The 21,248-nt window shown below is 38.0% G+C and overlaps 1 protein-coding gene and 1 long non-coding RNA gene across 11 annotated transcripts in view; one reads left to right on the plus strand and one right to left on the minus strand.

Annotated features, from left to right (window-relative positions):
* ESRRG (estrogen related receptor gamma) overlaps positions 1-21,248 on the minus strand; it is a 636,910-nt gene that overhangs the window by 189,378 nt on the left and 426,284 nt on the right. The gene's annotated exons all lie outside the window — the stretch shown is intronic.
* LOC309630598 lies at positions 4-20,781 on the plus strand. Its single transcript, XR_014245827.1, has 2 exons — positions 4-13,607; positions 13,642-20,781. It is a non-coding gene; the product is annotated as an uncharacterized lncRNA (long non-coding RNA).

Here is a 21,248-nt window from a genome sequence, read left to right on the forward strand (position 1 = left end):
AAAGGGGTGACCCAGAAGTGGGCGCATGCAGGGGAGGCTCGGAGAGTGAAGGAGGGGGTAGCTCTGCGGAGCGCTAAAGGGGATCTGGAACTTGCTATGGGTTCAGAGAGTAGGTTGGGGCCACACTGTGGAAGGTTTGAAATACTAGAGAATATGCAGATTAGATGTTATTTTGTAGGTGATGGGAAGCTACTGAAGATCTCTGAGGAGAACAGACATAACCCGGTTTGTGCCTTCATTACACACAGCTGTGAGTGCAGCAGCGCCCGTGTACTCACTCATTCACCCCTATTATGCTTCAGGCGTGTAACCTGATAAAACAGACCAGACCTCTGAACTCACAGTGTTTAAAGCCCAGCTAGGAAGCTATTCTATCCAGCAAGATAAACGATGAGAAAAACCTGCAGTAAGAGGGTAGCAAAGAAAATGAGAAAAAGAGGAGATAGATATTATAAGCATCATCAAAAGAGGTTTGGGGCTTCCCTGGTGGCGCAGTGGTTGAGAGTCTGCCTGCCGATGCAGGGGACACGGCTTCGAGCCCTGGTCTGGGAAGATCCCACATGCCGCGGAGCAACTGGGCCCGTGAGCCACAACTACTGAGCCTGCGCGTCTGAAGCCTGTGCTCGGCAACAAGAGAGGCCGCGATAGTGAGAGGCCCGCGCACCGCGATGAAGAGTGGCCCCCACTCGCCGCAACTAGAGAAAAGCCCTCGCACAGAAACGAAGACCCGACACAGCCATAAATAAATAAATAAATAAATAAATAAATAAAAATTGTATAACTTTATAAAAAAAAAAAAAAAGAGGTTTTTACACCCCCAGTGATCCCTAAATAATACATGAGAATCGGTCAAGCTAAAATTTCTTTGACGAAGTATAATTTTTTATAGAGTGTAATATCAAGACAAACGAACACCTTATGATGGAACTGTTCTTGATCTTGACTGCGGTGCTGGACAGAGGAATCTACATAGACAGTAACATAGAACTAAACACACGAACTCACACACACAAGCACAAACGCATGTGCAACTTGTAAGATCTAAGGTCTGTGGACTCTATCCATGTCAATTTCCTGGTTGTGGTATTGTATACCATAGTTATGCAAGTGGTTACCACTGAAAGAAACTGGGTGAAGAGTACAGCATTTCTCTGTATTATTTCATACAACTGCATGTGAGTCTACAATTACGTCAAAAAAGTTTTTTTTTAATTAACATTTTCCTTGAAGACGTGGGCTACAGCCTATTTGACTTTGTATCCTCAGCACTTTGTACTATGCTGAACTCATATTAGCTACTTGAATTTGTCACTTAACAGACGTTTGTTGAATGAATAAATGACTGAACTGCAAGGCATTATGTCAACCATAGGCATCATTATTCTTTATAAACGTTGTTATAAACCTCATCACAATAATTTTCTATGTCTGGCTTACATGTGTCTGACATTACTTGAAATACCAAACCTCTGACACTAGACACCAGTTAGTCAAGGACATGAAGCTGATGGCATAGATGGTCCTCCATTCTGCCACTTCTCAAAGAGTATGGTGAATTCTCAAGATAATGTTCTTAAGAAACACTGATATGACTTCATATATCCCAAGAAGATATCGGGATTTTTTTTCTTTTTCTTTTTAACAGTGAGAAAAGAAGTTACAGTCACACACTGATTCTCAAGACAGTCTTGTGAGACAAGTGTTTTCTCCATTTTACAGATGAGGAAACAGAACTGTGATAGAACCGGGACTTGAACTTGAATTTTCTATATCTAAATTCTGTCCTCTGGGCTGCAAAATGCTGAACCGCAAAGATTTAATAACAATACTTTATAGCAGCCAATTAAATATGCCAGCTGTCATCACACCTATAACTACTATCTTCTAAAGATTTTATTTTTCAATGCTTTAATTTTCTTAAACAACTGTATACTCAGTTAAGTGCTATGCTCTATCTGTGATGACTATTTGAACCCACAATACCAAAGATGGGACCAAGATAAAAGAAAAAGAAAAAAAAAGTAGCTCATTCCCTTAAATGTCTAAGAACAAAGGATAATGTTGAAAAGTCAAAATCACTAGCAACTTAGAAAATACTAGATTATTTATATTATTATACCATAGAAAGGATGATTATTATTTAATTGAGACAGGTTTAGAGCCTTCTAATAAGGAGAAACTAACTTATTTCACAGCATGGAAAACTGGAGCTAGATACTAGGTAGAACTTCCTGGCCAATTAGCTTTTGTCATTAATTAACTGTATCAATACATATAATTAATATACATTAATTAATTTGCTATGTCTCAGTTATCTAATAATTAAAATGCAGGTACTAATTAATGCCCACACTATCTAATGCACACGAATGTTGAGACCCAAAAGAGAAAATAAATACAAAAACCTCTGAAAAGTTTAAAGTGTTATGCAAATCCAAAGTGTTACTATAAATCTGTGGGACAAAATATTTTAATTTTTGGAATAAATCTGAACATAAATCTGCACCCAGTTTTGAAATATAAATCCATACTTACCTGGGCTTCCCACAAAAAAATTATTCAACTTTAGGGATTTGTTGTGAGTTACATTTGTTTAAACACTTTGATAATGCATTCTGACTTCTACTGATTTTTCACCAACATTAGCTCACACTATCATCCAAAATGAGCTCCTTAACTTCTCAGTACCTGAGATTAAGAGGTGATGCTAGTTGTTTATAGCAAAGCTTTAAATGAATCAGTTCACAAACTTTAGTGAGTGTTTACAAACAAATACCGTATGCTAACACATATATATGGAATCTAAAAAAAAAAAGGTTCTGAAGAACCTAGGGGCAGGACAGGAATAAAGACGCAGATGTAGAAAATGGACTTGAGGACACGGGGAGGGGGAAGGGTAAGCTGGGATGAAATGAAAGAGTGGCATGGACATATATACACTACCAAATGTAAAATAGATAGCTAGTGGGAAGCAGCCGAATAGCACAGGGAGATCAGCTCGGTGCTTTGTGACCACCTAGACGGGTGGGATAGGGATGGTGGGAGGGAGACGCAAGAGGGAGGAGATATGGGGATATATGTATATGTAGAGCTGATTCACTTTGTTATAAAGCAGAAACTAACACTCCAGTGTAAAGCAATAATACTCCAATAAAAAGATGTTAAAAAAAAAATGAATCCGTTCACAAACTTTAGTGAGTATCTACTATGTGCCAAGAATGATGTGGGCGCTAAATAATAATGAAGTTTTTCCAAGGAAAATGTGATGCGTTTCAGAGGTCAGCATACCATGCTAAGAATGAAGGTTGCATGGAAGTTACGCAAGAAAATAATGAGGTTCGATCCCCCCCCATTCCGCCAATCAGATTCCCCATGGATAACAATTAATCTAACACAGGTCTGGGGGAGAATCAAGCTAGAGATAACTTCTGAAACTGCTTAACTACATTGGACCACCTTAGACACTCACCACAAGAACAAGACAAGAGGGTGTAGAAAAAGCGATTATGACCACTTCTGGGAAAAAAAAAAAAAAGTGATTCCTATAACTAGAGGCATAGTCTTCATGCAAGAACCATGGGAAACGTCTCTCTGGAGTTACATCAACCACGCATGACATTCGTCATAATGGTTCTCAAGTCTCAGCAGCCGCTGGGTCGCACCCTCAGAAACCCAAGTCCCTGCCTCCTCTGTTTGCTGCTAAGGCAAGGCTGTCCTACGACAGCTCATATTTCCATCTTCCAGAAGGCAAACAGACAGGGCAGGATCAGTTCTTGTTCTTATCCAAAGTCCAGGAAGGAATATTGTGGGAAAACAGGAAAAGGGAACAATTAATGGTGTCCATCTCATAAAGCACTCAGTCATTCTTACCTTGTAGCTAACTAGTTAGATGTATAGGATTTCAAGACTCCTTTTGGAGCATCTATGTCTGCATGTGAACTCCACACTCACATCTAGGCCTACTTGCTTACTGGAAAATCATAAAACTCACAGTAACTGATGGTCAGTTATAGGCATGAATTTTACAGACAAGGAAACTAGGGTCCACAGTGAGAAATAAACTTGAATGGTGGGGAGATCCAAGAAATGGGAAATGGAGTAAGGAGTTTGGTTTCATCACTTCAGAAACCTCTACAGGAGAGATGGAGTGATACCTCTCTTCCATTCCTAAAGAACCAAAGATTCTGGTGACTCAGGGAACTGAGGTTTAGCAAAAATGGATCTCTTGAGAAATGGTCACTCCTGTCCTAGGAGGACATGTCCTAGGACATGTTCCCCCACATGTCCATATTTCTCCCCACTCTCCAAAATTCAGCTGACAGGTTATCAGGCTCTAATAATAACACTGACTGACATTGGAAACTTTATTCATTCATCCATCTTTCTATCCACGGAACCTCACAAAGCTTAAGGCTGCATGCTGAGGTCATAGGTAGCACAGAAATAAGGTGATCTGCGTATCTACCTGCACTGCTGTATCAAATGTGCTGTCAAATTTAAACTAGACGGTCTACTAAAATAGCTGCCGCAAAAAAACCCAAATAATGATAGTCAAATGATGGCGTATGATTGGTTAACTATACTGAATACAGGGGGTTGTTACCCTAGTCGTTTCATTAAATATGAAAGCCAAAGATTTATGTAATGGGTGATAAGGGCAAGAATGCTGTAGAAGTGAGAAAATACGGCAACAGTATGCTGTACATCACCAGTGGGATAACTATTTATCTAAAAAGTTGGCATTCTTAGACTTCCAACAGGCAGCGTATGAAATTCATATATTCAAAGGAGACATCATAATAACCTGCCGGCTGGTGGTGATGGATATGTTTTTAATCCAAATGACCACAATCTTCAGTCTGCCTGTCATGGAGGGCCAGGAAAAAATGGAATTTTCCTTTCATAACGCTTGATGTTGAAAGAGGAAAAACCTGGAAGCATGATAAGTGGCTCATTCCAATGGACAAATGGACATGGCGCTGAGAGAATGATTGTGAATAAAAGTCATTGTTCCTGAACTAATGCCATTTTCAGTCGTTACACCAAGAAAACGGAGCAAGGGATGATTTCTGCCTCCTTCCCGTCTGGAAAGCACAAGTTCAAACTGCAACAAAAGCTGGAAAATCTTCAACACCGTGTGGATTCATTTACAAATTACCTCTTGCTGGAAAAAGTCAGGGGGAAGGTTGGTATAATATTTGTCTATTAACTAAAACTTATTGTACAAACACAGCAAGAAGAGTTGATGCTGTAGTGCTTTATTGACTCGAAAGCCTCGCCTATGGATTTCCTCCTTTGAGGTTTAAAGGAATTCCTATTTCTCATTTACAGTCTATCAGAAAAGGTATATGACCTGTATTTTTTAATTTATATAAATCCACTCAGTCAATCAGCCTGGGCTGAAATTTAATGGATGTATCAGTCATTGTTGGTCCAGGGAGAGAGAACAGGCAGCAGAATCCACCATTCCATCTCTCTTCTTCCATTACCTTCCCCCCCCCCACCTTTTTTTTTTTTTTTAACCTCACCAGCTCCGATGTCTCCCTTAACTTCAAGCAAGGAGTCTTTCAAAGCTGTTGTTTTTAAAGGGAGAAATTCAAGTAAATATAAACTGATGGAAATACAGGAAGACCCTTTGGCTATTTTGGTTTTAAAAAAAATCTTCATTTTCCCCATCCGTGTTATGGCAATTTTATTACATATTCAGCAAATTTACAGGAACATGATGTTCCCCTGACAAATTAATCACTTTCCAAGCATTTTAACATATAAATAAAATATCACCACAGGAGAGTAAAATCATCAGCTCAACCAGTTGATTTAACCCTTCCTTCAGGAAAACTGACCTGAAATAGATTAAAGACCACCTCCCAGACACACACACAGACACACACACACACACACACTCTCATAACTATGAGCTAGGCACTCAGACTACTGGTAACAAGGCTTTTAGGGACTTCTAACTTCAGAAGCCAGATTGCAGTGTTTAAAAGATAGGAGAAACGGAAGACAAAAGGACCTCTTCAAATATCTTTAACCTCACAACAATCAGCTAGAATCGATCTTCTCTCCTTCATAGTTTTATTTCTGCATTTCCTCTAATAATAATCATTAAATACTATATTTTTATAGTCCTATTCTTACCCTGCCTTTCTAGGCAGGGAAGAAAAAATGCAAGGGGCTAGGTCTCTGTCTTTACTTTGCTTTCCCCTCTGCTAATTTCAGAAAGTGAATCCAGCAATTATAAGTAGTAGGAGGCTGATAAGGAACCACACGTGCAAGAGAAATAGGTTCAATTCAAGCTTCCCTGACTAATCCTTATTATGACTCATTTCGACTTCAGAATTTGTCGGTTGAGGCAAGAAGCTAATTTGGCTCTGAGAAGTGAAATCTCAGTTTTGTACTTTCCTTCTACTGCTTCTAACAACCCATTATTAACAGCAAAGTAGGAGGGGGCATGAAATATTTATGGAGTGCCCACTCTCACCAAGCATTTTTTTTTTTTTTTTTGGCATGCTATTTTATTAGATCATTAAACTTGACATACTTTAAGTAAGAGCATTCATTTCTTTGGCTTCCAGACCCATAGTCTGTACCATTGTATCTTACATCCGAAAATAAAATGCATTATTTTTAAAACCTATACCCAATATGACTCTCAAAGTCTGATCCTGAGATGAACAGTAGGACATTCTGCCAGATCAGGAAATAGGAGCGGAAAGGCCCCGGTAGATTTCTCGGAACTGCTTCATCGCTCCGTATGCACAGATGATGCATCTTCTGCTGGCACTCATCAGAAGACCTGCTTCCTCTCTCATCATGGGTTCTCTCACATCAAATACAACCAAGGTTTAATCTATATTTTAAGAAAATAAAGAAATCTGGCATCATGCCTGGGCCCGTTGTGACACCCCAAAACAAAAGATGACCAGGCCATGATGACTGTCTTCAGTGCTTATGTAAATACCATTCTCTTTACTAGCTCTGCTTTGGGGAAACCCCAAATGGTCACCTTACCTCCCTACTCATGAGCCTGTAAAAATACTGGTGATTTATTATTACATCCTTCTTCTTCCCTATGAATGGGGTAATGAAGTTTTTTACGGAGGCTATTAAGAAGCAACTGGGATGCTACTATTTGCTACTTATCCCATATGATAACACCATAACTGCTATCAGAGGGCAGTACTTAAAGCAGCTAAGCCTTCCGTAACTATAGCTGATTTGAGAAAACTGTCAATAGCAAATTTCAGGGATAACCACTAAAAGGAGATTTACTTTTGAAATACATAATGTGTTACACAAAGGCTTTTATTAACATTTATTTATTTTTTGGTTCTAATTAGATCATTAGACTTACCAATTGACTACATAATTACAAAGTCAGCATTCTTAAAAAGAAAGTAGTAATAACACTAATTAATTTCCTTCTGGGTAGTTCCTTGACAAATTACGAAATTTCTCTTTTAAATTTCCTGACAAATACTTGGGCACATAAGATTTCTTTAACAGTTGATGCTCATGTCTTTAAATAACACCTTCAATGAAGATGCCAATCAAATAAAAATAAAATTAACATCCAGATTATGGATTTTCTGAGAGAAGATGAAAGAATACATCTGTAAAATGCTAAAAAAGAGATTGTTTAGAGAAAGTACATGTTCATTTACTAAGCTTCCATTGACATTTTATGGAAATAAACATATTCTAAACTCTTCCTATCAAAACAAGTATACATATTTTCATGATCTTAAGAAAAGTAAGTTATTACATATCCCAGGCAAAGCTGACACAGGTACATGATCTGATGAAATCATACGAATGTAAATTATTCAAAGATAATATAAAGCTGGCCCTGTCCAGATTAGATCAGAGATGTTCTAACACCGGAACCTCAGAATACAAAAGGAGATAAAACAATGCTCAGGAAGCCTCACGCCTTAAGTCTTAAATAAGAACAAAACTTAAAAAACAAACAGCCAGTCAGGGTGAATAAAAGCAATTAAGGTAATATGTAAAAAGCCTGTGTTCTTGTATAGATATTTAAATTTTTTTCTAAAACATTTCATTACTTTGTACATTGATGGAGCCTAAAATATCTATAAGCGTTCCCTGAAGTTGCCAATTAAACACTGTGTCAACTCTTGTTCTTGTAGTTAAACCACTGCCATCACCATGTACATGTTATTTCTAATTAATTCATGTCTCTCTCAACTTTGTCCTTCTTTGCCTGTCAAAAGAGTAGGCATTCAATCATCAGCCAACAGTATCTGAGTAACTCCAGGAGCAATAGATTACTTCCAGGAAAAGATAATTTAAAAAGTTACAAATTCTGGTAAAATATAATCTTGGGGAGGGGGCTTTATTTTTATAATGGTATGATGCAAACTGGGGGTGAATGTTGTATTGTTTAGTGTGGGGCTGGGGAGAGAGAGAGCTGGGATGTGAGAGGAAGAACTGTGGCGCAGAAGAAGAAAGATTAGGGGAGAGGACAAACCAGGTATGCTCTAACGCTCCTGAATTTTATTTAATGCCTTTAAATTTTATGGAGTTACTTGGCTTACGACAAATAGCTCATTTTATTTGGCCCTGGAAAATGGATTCAAATGCAGATAAAAAGGAATCATCTCAAATACTTTTTGGAAAGTGACTGGTTATAAATAAATTTCCTTGAAATAAAAAGTGTTTTATTTGAACAACTATGAATTGGGCTGCTGCTTATATTTTGAATTAGCAGTATGTTTCATTTTCATGCATATTTCGGTCCAAATAGACATTGCTTATTTAAGTGAAGGCTAGAGCTTTACTGGCTCAAAAAAACAGCTCCATTAAATTTACTTTGCAACTGAATTGAGTCAAGTGGGATGGAGTAAAGAAACCCTAAAGAATCTAGTCTATTCTAGAACACAAACACCACATGCCTTTCTGGACAGATACAACCAGGGGAACGATTCACAAACACGTTCTTTTTTTTCATGGCTCTATCATAAGCTTGTCCATTAAAACATAAAGAGGTTAGATGTAATACGTAACATTATCCATATATCTGTAAGAATGTATACAGTAAAAAAAAGGGGAGTGCATAAAAAAATCATAAATTAATTTAAATGAAGCTCCTACCCCCTACCCCCAAATTATATTACCCCCTAAATGATTCTCGGGAAAGAAAACAGGAACAGTTTGTTTCAGTCTCGATACTACTAATGCCATTCATAGTTCTAAACCTTCACTTAGAATTTAGGAATCATTTTCATACAGACTAGCTCTTCCTAGATTTCAATGACAATTTCAGCCTGGTAAATTTATCTTGTTAGATACCAGGAAGTCTTTTAAAACCATTTTGTTAAAACGTTCCTTATTTCAGTATAGATGGTTTATTTAAGTCCAGTTTACAATTTCTTTAAGTATTTGGTTTTTGCATTCATCAGGTAATTCCTAGAGGACATGCCTGTCCATAAGGTTTATCTAGACCCAAAACACACAAAGTCCTACAAAGATTCCTACGACTGAGGGCTTTCATTGCATATTTAGGATATATTAATGGATATGTTGAATTCCATAACAGGGTTTGGTATACAGCAACTAACCAAAATATTTTTGACTGGCCACCTATACAAATAAAATTAACCTAACATTATTTTCTACTTGCTTTTATCTAGTAGAAAAAAAAAGAACCCAATATGTATAAATCACAATTCACTAAAAAGTCAAATGCATTATCTCCGCCTGCCCGCCCCCCCCCCCGCCACGAACAAAATCAACAGTTTCAGAAAGGACACAGAGTTGTTTTATTTCTGTTAAATCAATGCCTAAAAATATTACATTTCATCAGTTTCACTTATCCTGAAAAGTCCCCAAAGGTTCCCTACCCGAAGCTGGCCATATTTTCAGTGCAAAACAGGCTGCGCACTGCTAATCTAAATCTAGATAAAACTCATGGGTTTGTCATCTGCACGATGATCTATACATCTCTATGTCTATGCAAATCAAATGCTTTTCTGCGTTCCTTTGAGCATTCCAAAGCACCCAGGGCTAAGGGAGCTTGAGGTTCTCGCAGATTCTTCCCCTGCTCCTCCTCTCCTTTCCCTCTGTGGATTTACACTAGCTACCTAAATAATTCACACTGCCTGCTTTTCAGCCCGAATGTTCCTCGGAAGAGGCCTACAATGAGCTACTGCAGTCACCAGATGGACCCATGGATGCAGCAGGTGAGGCAGTTGGCAGGACGCCCTGTCTGATGCTGCTTGCTTCGGCACGGGCCGCCTTTCTTTCCAGGTACATTATCATCATCTGAACACTGAGCGGGAGTGCGGTTTGGGGGTGGGGTGGAAGTGGGGCACTGGCAAACCCTCTACAAGCATTCCTAGAGGAACCGTAAATTACCAGCTGCCCTCCTCCTCCCTGCCCCCCCACCTCCAACAACCCCGGATTCTTTACGCTGTTGCTTTGTTAGTGGGTTTTTGAAGACTATGGTGAAGGTTTCACAGTGCCTTTTGGCCCTATGCATAAAGAAGGATGCATCCGTTTGAAAATTCCACCTCGGCTTAATAGAAAGTGAAGAAAAGAGGATTCAAGGGGATGGATACCGGAAAAGTCAGGAAAACTAGGAGAGAGAAATGTAGTCTCATAGATACTTTTCAAAAAACACAAATGAAGGGAAAACACAGATGAGATGATTCAGCTCATGTCTGCAATGCATTTGTATCAAGGTAAGCTGCCCTTTGCATCTAGTGAGTGGAGAGAAAAACTGTATTTTTCTAGCTTTTCAGTATTGCAGAAAATATCAGCTATGCCCAAGTTTGAGACAGTTCTTTGTCTCATATTTCTAGTGTCATTTCCAAAAAGCGCAGCATTTCCCTTCCAAAGTTCGTAATTCTATAGGACTGGAAGACAAAAATTGCCATGCATATCACTTGAAATTGGAAGTTTGCAACCTCATGGTGCCAAGCTATCATGAGACGATCACTCGGTAACACGTCGTATAAATTTTAATTGAGTATAAACACTTGACAAAAATTCTCCTGAGTTATTTCTGGCATATTCAGATTGGTAATGGTACCATGACACCATGATTTTAATCTTTCTATAAACTTAACTGATGCCAGTATAAATCTTATTACCTAACTTCACTAATCATCTAATTATAAACATCCAAAACTGCGACAGAGAATCATTTTAATGACCTGAAGCAAACCAAGCTGTATCTTCCAAAAAATAAATAAATAAAACACTTGAATAAAATGCATTCACTGAAAAGAGGCTGCAAAGACAGAAAACTGCTTTGAATTCCATCATCGAGTCCTCGGGCAAATTGAAATCCCAGGCTTTGGGGAACAGCACTGGGTAGTTTTGCAGGACTGTTGGACAAAGACAGTAGCTGTGAGATTATCTCAAGATTAAGGGCAAGGTTTCCTTAGAAAAATTACCTTTCAATATTCATTTACCTTGATTAGAATGAATTTACTAATGCACACCTTTCCCTCAAAGTCAAACTACACAAACCTTCTAGAGTTCAGATACATCCCCCTTCCTTTTCCTATGACCTCGGAAATATCTTTTCTTACCTGATCTTTTAAAGCATTTTCCCCCTTTCATTTCCAGTCTAAGAAACAAACCACACACAAGTCATTTAGAGCATTTTAAGATGTAATGGCAACTTTCGGGATCAAATCTTCAAAGGCTTCACAAGGAAGCAGGCAGGACCAGACTTGACTGCTCTAAGACCCCCAATCACACTTTGGCAATATTTAGGATCTAAATGTACCATTTCTAATTGTGTTCTTGGGGGCTAACTTCCTGTCAGCTCTAGAAGGCCCAAATCAGAAAATCAGAAAATCAGAATGGAAGCTCCAACTTGCTTAAGTTTTATGTAAAACCTCTGCTACCTAAATTCCTGAAATCATTTTCTGAAGATTGACCCAAGTATAAATTGAAAACTTAAGTATATAAAGTCCCATTTTAGAGTGTTTTTTAAATGCACTCAAGATCATTTTATATTTTTATCATTTATTTCAGGATCTTCATGCCCAGGACAGGGCCTGCACATAGTCAAATATTTTGGAATGAATGATCAAGAAAATGCAGTTTAATGCACTAAATATTGATTACTTTAATGATTTAAAAAATTGCAAAGGAATGCATGTAATCATTTTGATGCAACGTGAGAAGTTACTATAAGTAATCAATTGGATGCCAGAGAGTTGGTTATAAAAAATTCACTTCAAAAATCAATTTTAAATTGGTATCTTCTAAACTTGATTTCATTAACTCTCATTAAGCTATTTGCCCACAACCTAATTAATGTACATAACCAAAGGTACTTAATAATACTAAACAGAAGGGACTGGACATTTCTTAGAAACACATGAAAAGGCAAATGGTAATAAATTAACATTTAAAGATAGTAACTGTAAAATTAAATATAATATTTAGCATTTATATATTTTATAATGATGTAGATGTGTGTTCAGATTGCCACAGTTAAACTGGCAGGCAAGATTACTTCTAAAATAAAAGTAGTAGCAAAGTCTCAGCTAAAAAATAACTGCCATTTAAAAAATTAAAGAAGAGTAAGTATAAGCAAAGGGTGAAGGAATGAGTGGGTAATTACAGTTTAAGCCCTGGATATAAAAGACAATATGGTAATGTATGGTATAAGATGCTGCTGAAAATGAATGATAATTAAAATTTTGATTTCTGACATTGCAAAATTATTCTTTTAGAAAGTCTATATGATATTCTCAAACAGATCCACCTTATATAAATATCTATATTTGAACATACTTTTGGAGTATCAGAAATTAGTGTCATACTATTATATACATATGCAAAAAACATTTGCTTTTCCTGTGTTTAAAGAAGAGTCAGTACCTGTGTGTGTCTGTATTTGTGTGTATGTGTGTGTGTGTGTGTGTGTGTGTGTGTGTGTGTAATACAATTTCTGTAACTGATTTAATTGTTATTTCCTTTATTTCAGATGCCTTTCTGGATGTGACTATCTTAAAGTTGCAAAATGCAAGTTAGTCTAAACCTAATAGAGAAAACATAGATATCTAAATTTTAGCCTGATATACAGTATATACTAGAATTAGCATAATTTAAAGAAAAACATATTTATAGGCGACCTTTCTCTTTCCTAAACGAAATATCGACAAAGTGATTCAAATGCCATAAATTCAATGCAATGCCCAACTGGTTAAACCCATGCAGTCCCCTATGTTAACTATGATCTTTTTTTTGCCAGCTTTCTTGCCACTATGTAGGTAGTGCTGACTGAAAAAAAAAAAAAAAAAAAAATTGGGGGCGTTGTGGTTATGATCTCTAATGAAATTACTTATTTTATTTATTTGTGGTTTACCTACCTAGGTGAAAGTATACATTGAGTCACATAATTAAACACAAAAAATATCTTAGAATAAACCAACCAACAATATTCTTAAGAGGTGGGAAATACAGCACCCTGAATGACTATCGACTTTAAATTTGAAGTCAAGACAGTATGTTTGCAAAATTCACCTGTAATCCTGGTTCAAGATTTCCCCAGACCACTTTTGCTCTGCTCTGAAAGTCTGAGAAGAAGTGTTGACATAAGTTTTGCATTTACAGTTTAAAAACTGAGAGAGAGAGAGAGAGAGAGAGAGAGAGAGAGAGAGAGAGAGAGAGAGAGAGAGAATGAGCACAGATCCCTAGCACGCCTCCTGGGCACCTAAACAGAAGTATTTGCATAGCCCTTGAACACTGTTTAGCAAACAAAGAGTGGACAGGACCAGAGTGGCTTCTATCTTCCAGTCCTGCCGTCCTTTTTCAAAGCAAGGCAGGGGTTCTGTTTTTAGTCCACACTCTGGTTCAGCGTTAATCCTGTTTTATGTTGTTCACACCTGCCGCTGACTAGCAGCCTGCTGATGGGTCGGGGCTCACGCTGCTCAGACAAATCCCACTAAACTGAGAAGCCGGACAAAAGCTACTGGACAGAGCTGGAAACAAAGCCTGATCAGGGTCGTGAATACAGGAGAAGCAGACCCCACCAAAATCTCTCCTCTCATTTGCAGACAAGCCTCCGATGTCCCAAATTTCCCACCCAACAGTAAATGCAACCAACTGGTCTTTTTTGAAAGCCTGAACCCCATTGGCTTATTTATATTCCTTGGCTTTTTATGTCTTTTGGTAAAATGAATGCCAATACAGTAAAAAAAAAAAAAAAAAAGAAAGAAAAAGGAAAAAAGAAAAACAGATTGCTAGAATCAGATGTACATGCTAGCCACTCTTTGTGTCCTTACCAAAAGAATCTGTATGTGAAACAAACCTCATTATTAATTTAAAATATCCTATAGCTCACCTCTCTAGTCATAGAATTCTACATCCAAAATGAACAGAGATAGAAAATATACATTCTGCCATCAGTGGCCACCGGGTGACCAAGACAGTGACTTGTACGCTAAGACGGCTCTGCCCCCTCCCCATCCTGCACTGCATGTGCCTAATAGCACACATCAAAAGGAATGAATTCTTTTTTGATCTTAGTACCAGCGATAAATCAAACTCAGTGACACAGACAGGGGGGAAATGCACCACTAAGGGAAAACTCCAAGACTGACAGTGGGACCAGTCGGAGGTATTCGCTCCATCAAGTTCCAGTAAACGACGCCCACCCTCCCTCTCTCGGAAACAAGATGTAAGCTGTCATATGCTTACCCAGAGCGAGAAAAACTTACCCGGTCCTGATGTGACCCTAAGTCAAGATGAACTTTCTGCTGACATTTCCAGCGGTGGCCCCGGAGCCCCTCCCTCCCACCTAAAGAGTCAATTTCCTTCCTTTCTGGGAGCCGGATTCTTCCCGCTGGTGGGCACCGAGAGCTCCTACTGGCCAGCACAGCGTGGCTCCAAGAGGAGCTGCACATCTGGGGGGTCAAATGAAGACTCTGGGATCATTTTATTACATCTCCTGAAGCACCTTTCCTGCCTGCCACAGCCAATAAAGCATCATGGGCTCCACTGCCAACACTCGGGGAGCTGCACATCTGCCTAACCCACAACGGTGCATAAATTTAATGGAGCACAGTTTTAATACTTCTCTGGGGGCGGAAGCACGCAAAGCGCTAACTAGCCAACTAACGTTCTGTTAATGGATGGATGTGGGGATGCCATAGTTGAGGTGTTGGCATCTTCTTCCCAAATCGCTTTCCAACTATTTACCCTGAGCAACGTGCTGTTTTGGAGGGTCAGTCCTCGCGAAGCCTAACTCACTTGTGTGTGCCATACTCTTCCTCGGCAGGTGAGAAATTTACAGGGCTGCTCAGAAGCAGCTTGGCTACCACAGGTGAGAAGCCAGATAAACGCACACTTTTCCAGTGCGTGTAAGACTGTGTTCCTGGGAACTCTCTACTGGCGTTAAAGAAAAGAGTCGTCGTCAAAAAATGATACTGTAATATACTTGCTATGATTGCAGACAGAATTCATGTGTCTTTCATGATCGGACACAGCCCACCCTAAAATTAAAAATATAGTTTTTGCTTTCGATTTGTTTATGGGATATGGACAGTCTAGGAATAAATTCAATTATTATGTGGAATCACACAAAATTGCTGATATTTGACCATTCCTTGACCTAGAAAAATGGCCATTTCATGGGGTTCAACCTAATTTAATTAGAATCCTAGTATCTCACTTTCATGCAAAAAAGCCTGAAGTTTTGTCGGGGCATTTCGTAACTCCAAACTTGACTTTCCTCCTCATGTTCCCTCAGAAAGCCACCTCAGATTCATTTTGGGTTTTTTTTAAACCCACTATCAAAATGAGAAAATTTATCGAAGTATATTTCAAGACTTGAACCTGTTAAGATTTGGGGTACGCAAGCCCTAGCTGTCAAAATTTCACTGAAAATCAAGTTTTGCACGTCAGACCATCCACTCATTCAATGGAGTGTTCTCTCTAAGGCTTGCCTTTTTGAGAAGCAACTTGGTAATCCCATATGACAAAAGAGTAAATGCTTCATCCCAAGGGCCAAGACTACACATTGATGGAATAGGATGGAAAATCTCATCCTTGAGGTCCTTCGCTAAAGGACTTGAATCATGGATGATCTTTTCTTCCCCCAGCGACTTTGTAAGTTTGCTCAAGACAGAAAGATTTCAGTGTATCAGCAGCAGTAGCAGCTCTCAGATCAGAGGATATTTAATGTTTTGCATGTAGTACTGGCGATGCGATGAGTACCCTCCGATAAGACGGGGAAAAAAGGAGCCTCGGCTGTGCAATTGATCAAGGTGTGCTACCTGCTGCGGCCTCCCAGTGCAGCTCCTAAGTTTGCCCGCTTCTGAAGAAAGTGAAGACCACCTTAGTTGGAGGATAGTGCTTTCCTCGGGCAGGAATTTTCATTTCAGTTTGAATCTTAAACCATTACATTGCCAGTGATGCATTTTTATGTTGACAATTGACATCTTCGTAAAAGAATGAAACCTTCTGAGCGACGGCTCAAAAGCATGGAGGTTGCCTGCAGTAAGTACTTAAATTATTTTACATCTAAATGGAGCCCAGTTGTTTTGAGTTAAAATTTAATAAACCTTAAATGGATGACCTTTCTTGCACAGAAAGGCCCAGAGTTGCAAAAACGAACTTTCCAATGAAATATAGTTTAAGGAACTAGTGCTGAACAAAGGGCTAGTTAAAGCTGAATGCTTTGTCAATTTATCAGCTTGTGAACATTCTGTTCCTGGATTCCCCACCGCTGCTGGATGTATAGAACGGTGGTGCCTTGCTTAATCGAATACTATTGATTCGAGTGTGTCACAGTGATCTCATGGAGAGTAATCAATAGTAATCCAAAATCAATCAATCTGCTCTTGCACTATCATTTATCAAATCTGAATACACCAAATTATTTGTAGGCATCAAATTACAAAGAAGAGAAAAGGGGAAAGCCAGGGAAAGTTCATGGTTTATACTGAAGCGCGAAACCAGTAACTCTCTTTTTTAAGGGGAGGTGCTTTAAAATGGACAACTATTTGGCCAAATGCATTTATCTTCTCATTAACCTATCCTAAATTTATACTGAATCTCATTCCATTTCTGGGGAAAAAAAGTAAGATTTCTTGTGTAGGAGTTGGCTGCTTCAGCACAAGTGATAGAAACGTAAAGATGCCCCAACTTACATAGTAGGTCACACCAGCATTTTCCAAGTCTGATAAGCTAAGTTTCAAATGCCTGTCACCCATCTGCTGGTAAACAAGGAGACTCGATTGGCACAGGACATAACTGCATCTTCGAACATCAGAAAAGATGGTTAATGGAATTGGAGTGGAAAAAGAAATACTTAATTTCTCCAGAGAACGTACACATAGATGCACCTGCTTATCAGAGAAGCCGCTGTTGACGCTGAGGGTTCCTTTATCAACAGATTCACCTGTAATTTCGTCCAGGTAATAAATCCTTCTATTCATTATAGCACACTCAAAAGCACCCCTACTATTTAACTTGAAGGAAAAAAGGCACAGAGTGTCTAAAACATTTACTTTCGCTAATGTAAAAGTGTTGGCATTTTACTTCATTCCCGATAAGCTGGTGCCAGTAGAAGTGATTATCCTTTTCTTATTCAAAGCCTATCAGCATTTCGAAAAGCTCTCTCCATCTTATCAGGTGTATGAACAGCACAGTTACTGAAAACAGTTTCTACGGCTCCTCTCTCTTTCTGCCAAGCTATCTGATAAACCCCCAACTAACTAACTGTATTTACACACAATCAAACAGAAGTTGTATCTTCCCCGCGCTGTGGCCAGATTCCAGTTTGCCATAGGTTTTTCTGCTGTGACATTAACTTAACAAAAATGTCAGTAGCAGTACCCCAAACTGACAACAATCAAGAAAACACTATAAAAGCACTCAACTAGAATGCACGACAAACAGAGACAAAAGAAAAACAAATATGAAAAGTTGAAGGCAATATCTTTGGAATTCGGGGTGGGTTGGGGGAATAAAGTGTACTGTGTATGCAAATCGGCATGAATATCATGCACTTACCTTTCACTAAAGTAAATGATCCTTTAGCAAAACAGATAAATAGAAAAACAGCAATTTTAAAAGAAAACTCTGCTGGGATGGAGGGGGTTCAGGAAAGTTTTTAAGAACTGAACGGGCACTTCCTCATATTTCAGGTTATTTCAGTGTGGGGCAGAGAGGTTCTATAACGTAAGCAAAGTAAGACAACAGACAGTATCACCGAACTTACCCCATACACTGAAGACAAGACAGAAAGCAAGGCTGTAACATATGGTGACCACATTCTCAGGATAGATTTTCCAATCATTAAAACCCTCATAAATGCTCTAGACATTAAAGTTTTGTTCACTATAAGGAAATTAAAAAATACAAAAATACAATTTGAGTGTTCAACCTCATCATTTTTCTCATTCTTCAGATTTAACCCACTGAACAGTTCCATATAAAGGTATGAAAAAAGAATCACCCTCCAGACTAACATAAGTGGATGATCTGCTCTCCATTTCTATCTGGTACAAAATGCTTACCCTAGTTCATGGTTCATACAAATTGAGAGACATCCCTAATCGTTTTTGGGTAGCTCTTTGGAGCATGAAAGACAACAGTGATATTTCTCGAACATAAGAGAAATATGAACTTTACTTCAACAACTGAATAATAAATTCCTGACCCTAGGAAAGAATCTCTGCTTGGGCTTCTGTGCATAAATTGCACATTTGTTCCTCACCTCCCTTTGCTGAATGGCTAAGAGAGAACAGAAAAAGGCAGCCACACGCTCCCACCTGAGCCCAACTCCTGATTCTGTCTAGACTCCAAGAACAGAATGAGCCTTTCCTTAGATGAGGAGGGCAATAAGATGAATTAGCCAAGTGTGCAGTTCAGTACAATTCAGCTGATGGTTGCCTTTCCATCTGTGACACTATGATCCCATGACTGATGAGGCAGGTCTCATTTAAGTCTGTGGATAAAAGGGATGCTTCTGTCATTTCATAGGACCCAGAACCAACTGTATACAATCACTTTCTCATATACCTCTTTCCCTTTCTTTGGCCATGAATAGTTGGTTATGGGTATGATATTCTTCCTCAAAATATCTGATCTGTTTTAATAGATTAATGGCTGTGAAGAAAGCATTGTTAGAGTATTCTTTCATTTATGGAAAAATGAATACAATTTAACATGGCCATCTTACGTTTTTGGAGAAGTGAAAGTACTACAATAATTTGGAATTATGGAGGGCAAAGGGCCATTGATTGAACAACCTCACATTAGAATTTTTCTCTTAAGTACCTTAGTCTCTATAATTTTTTATATGACTCACTACTTTTGCTCACTCTGAACATAATTTTAGATACTTTTCAAAGCAAAAGAAATTCTTATAAGTATAAACTGTAACAACATTTTAGCTGCCTTGAAAAGGACACCTTTTCAAACATTTTTACTCATATTGTATTAAAAAGAAAGTAAATGTTATTTATTTAATGAGTCCTTTGTTTAAATTCTCAAAAGCATTTTCAATGAGTCAAATCTTCCTAGAGCAGATGAAAAAGGAATTATCCCATACAAAGATACCATCCTGATCATGGAAGAGAAAAAAAGAATTCAGTATGCTTCTGCCTCTTTTCTGTGCCTAAGTTCTTGATTTACTTTTTGAAATTTCATTTTTTTTTTTTTTTTTTTTTGCCTATTGAATAAGCCAGATAAAAAGAAAGAACAAGATTTTTTTTTTTTTCTTTCTCAGAAAATGTATGCAAAGTGCAACAAAGAAGAAATGTCCCTTGTTTCCAGCGGACTGGCAAAGCGGCTGCTTCTGACTCTCCACTTGTTAAAGTCTTTATATACATCACACGTAAGAGCAACCGAGGCTCCCCACTTCAGACTTTTTAAAAAAGTAAATCCCATTATTATCCCATTACTTCCAAGACAGTAAAAAGATGTGAACAAGCTTCAGTTATACTCTTCTTTTTTTTTAACAAAACTCATTATCGTCTACGCTTTCTGTATTCCCACAGTTAGAGTTTTAAAGAGAAGTAAGCAAACACCCTGGTTTTCACTGCACTTCTACTAGCCATCAATCTCTAATACAATATGAGAATTTATTGGGTAGCTTCCCTTTTATTTAGTACCATCTTAAGCAACTGTTTGCGGAGGTGTACGAGGAAGCAAAGTTAAATTGATATGTCTGTGATATGCCTGACAGCCCTTAGTATGGCGAATATTAATTTGTTTTCTTTGGCTAGGTAACTGCTGCCAAAGCATATTATACGTAATGTGTACTTCCAATCAAAATGATGAAAAGTATATACGCAATTTTGTTTCACTCAAAGCAAGAGGAGAAGGCACAGAGGAATGTATATGACAGAGACTGCCTTTGATAATCAAAATATAAATTTGCTTCCAAGTTCATTTTTTACAATGTAATCTGATCTTAGGTAGGCTCTCCATGAGTTGAACACTTTAAACAACACTTTTAATAGATTTTAAATGCCAAAAGCCAGTGTTTTTATTTATTATATTGTGTGAAAGAATTCCATGTAGCCAGAGGCTGCATTTCTAATGGCTAGTGTTGCATGCTATGTATTAATATTCAAATGCACATATAGATCTATGCCAGTATATTGAAATGGACTTTAATTGGCCAGTGAGAAGCCAATTTATTTAAAACTGTACTTTTTCTTTTATTGCTTTGCCTTAGTGAGTTATCTTCCGAATATACATGCATTGCCATCAATTAGAATGGCAAAATATTTGAAAAATCAAAACATGAAAAGCAAGTTCCCTCCAAAAATTTTTTTGAAAATTAAAAGGGGGGATGCAATAGTACACATACACAGCACACACACAATCTAAACCTTCTCAATCTGATGGTTTTGTATAATTGATTAGAAAATGTAGTTGGAAAATACTGAGAAATAGTGTCCAAATCAGAGAAGAAGAAACATCTGGCACTTCTGTAAAGAAAAACATAGAGAGGAAGGATATGTTTGTTATAATTGAACGGAAATTATTCTTATTAGCTATGTTTCCCAGACTTCGAAAGTAGAAGTCTAAAATGAACTTGAAACAAGAATAAGATGCCAGGTAAATCCTTCAAAAGGCAGAAGGCTGTCACTTGACACCCTCAGATAATAAAGGAGCTAACTTTCAGCAGACGGATTGGCATAAAGAAACAGCAGGATTTTTTTAAAAACGAGAAACATTAAAATTGTTAAAGTACTCTACAAACAAATAAAGGTAGGAAATGAGTCTAGGACTTT

Source organism: Balaenoptera borealis, assembly GCF_965194805.1.
Source record: "Balaenoptera borealis genome assembly, chromosome: 1".
Classification (NCBI taxonomy): Eukaryota; Metazoa; Chordata; class Mammalia; order Artiodactyla; family Balaenopteridae; genus Balaenoptera; species Balaenoptera borealis.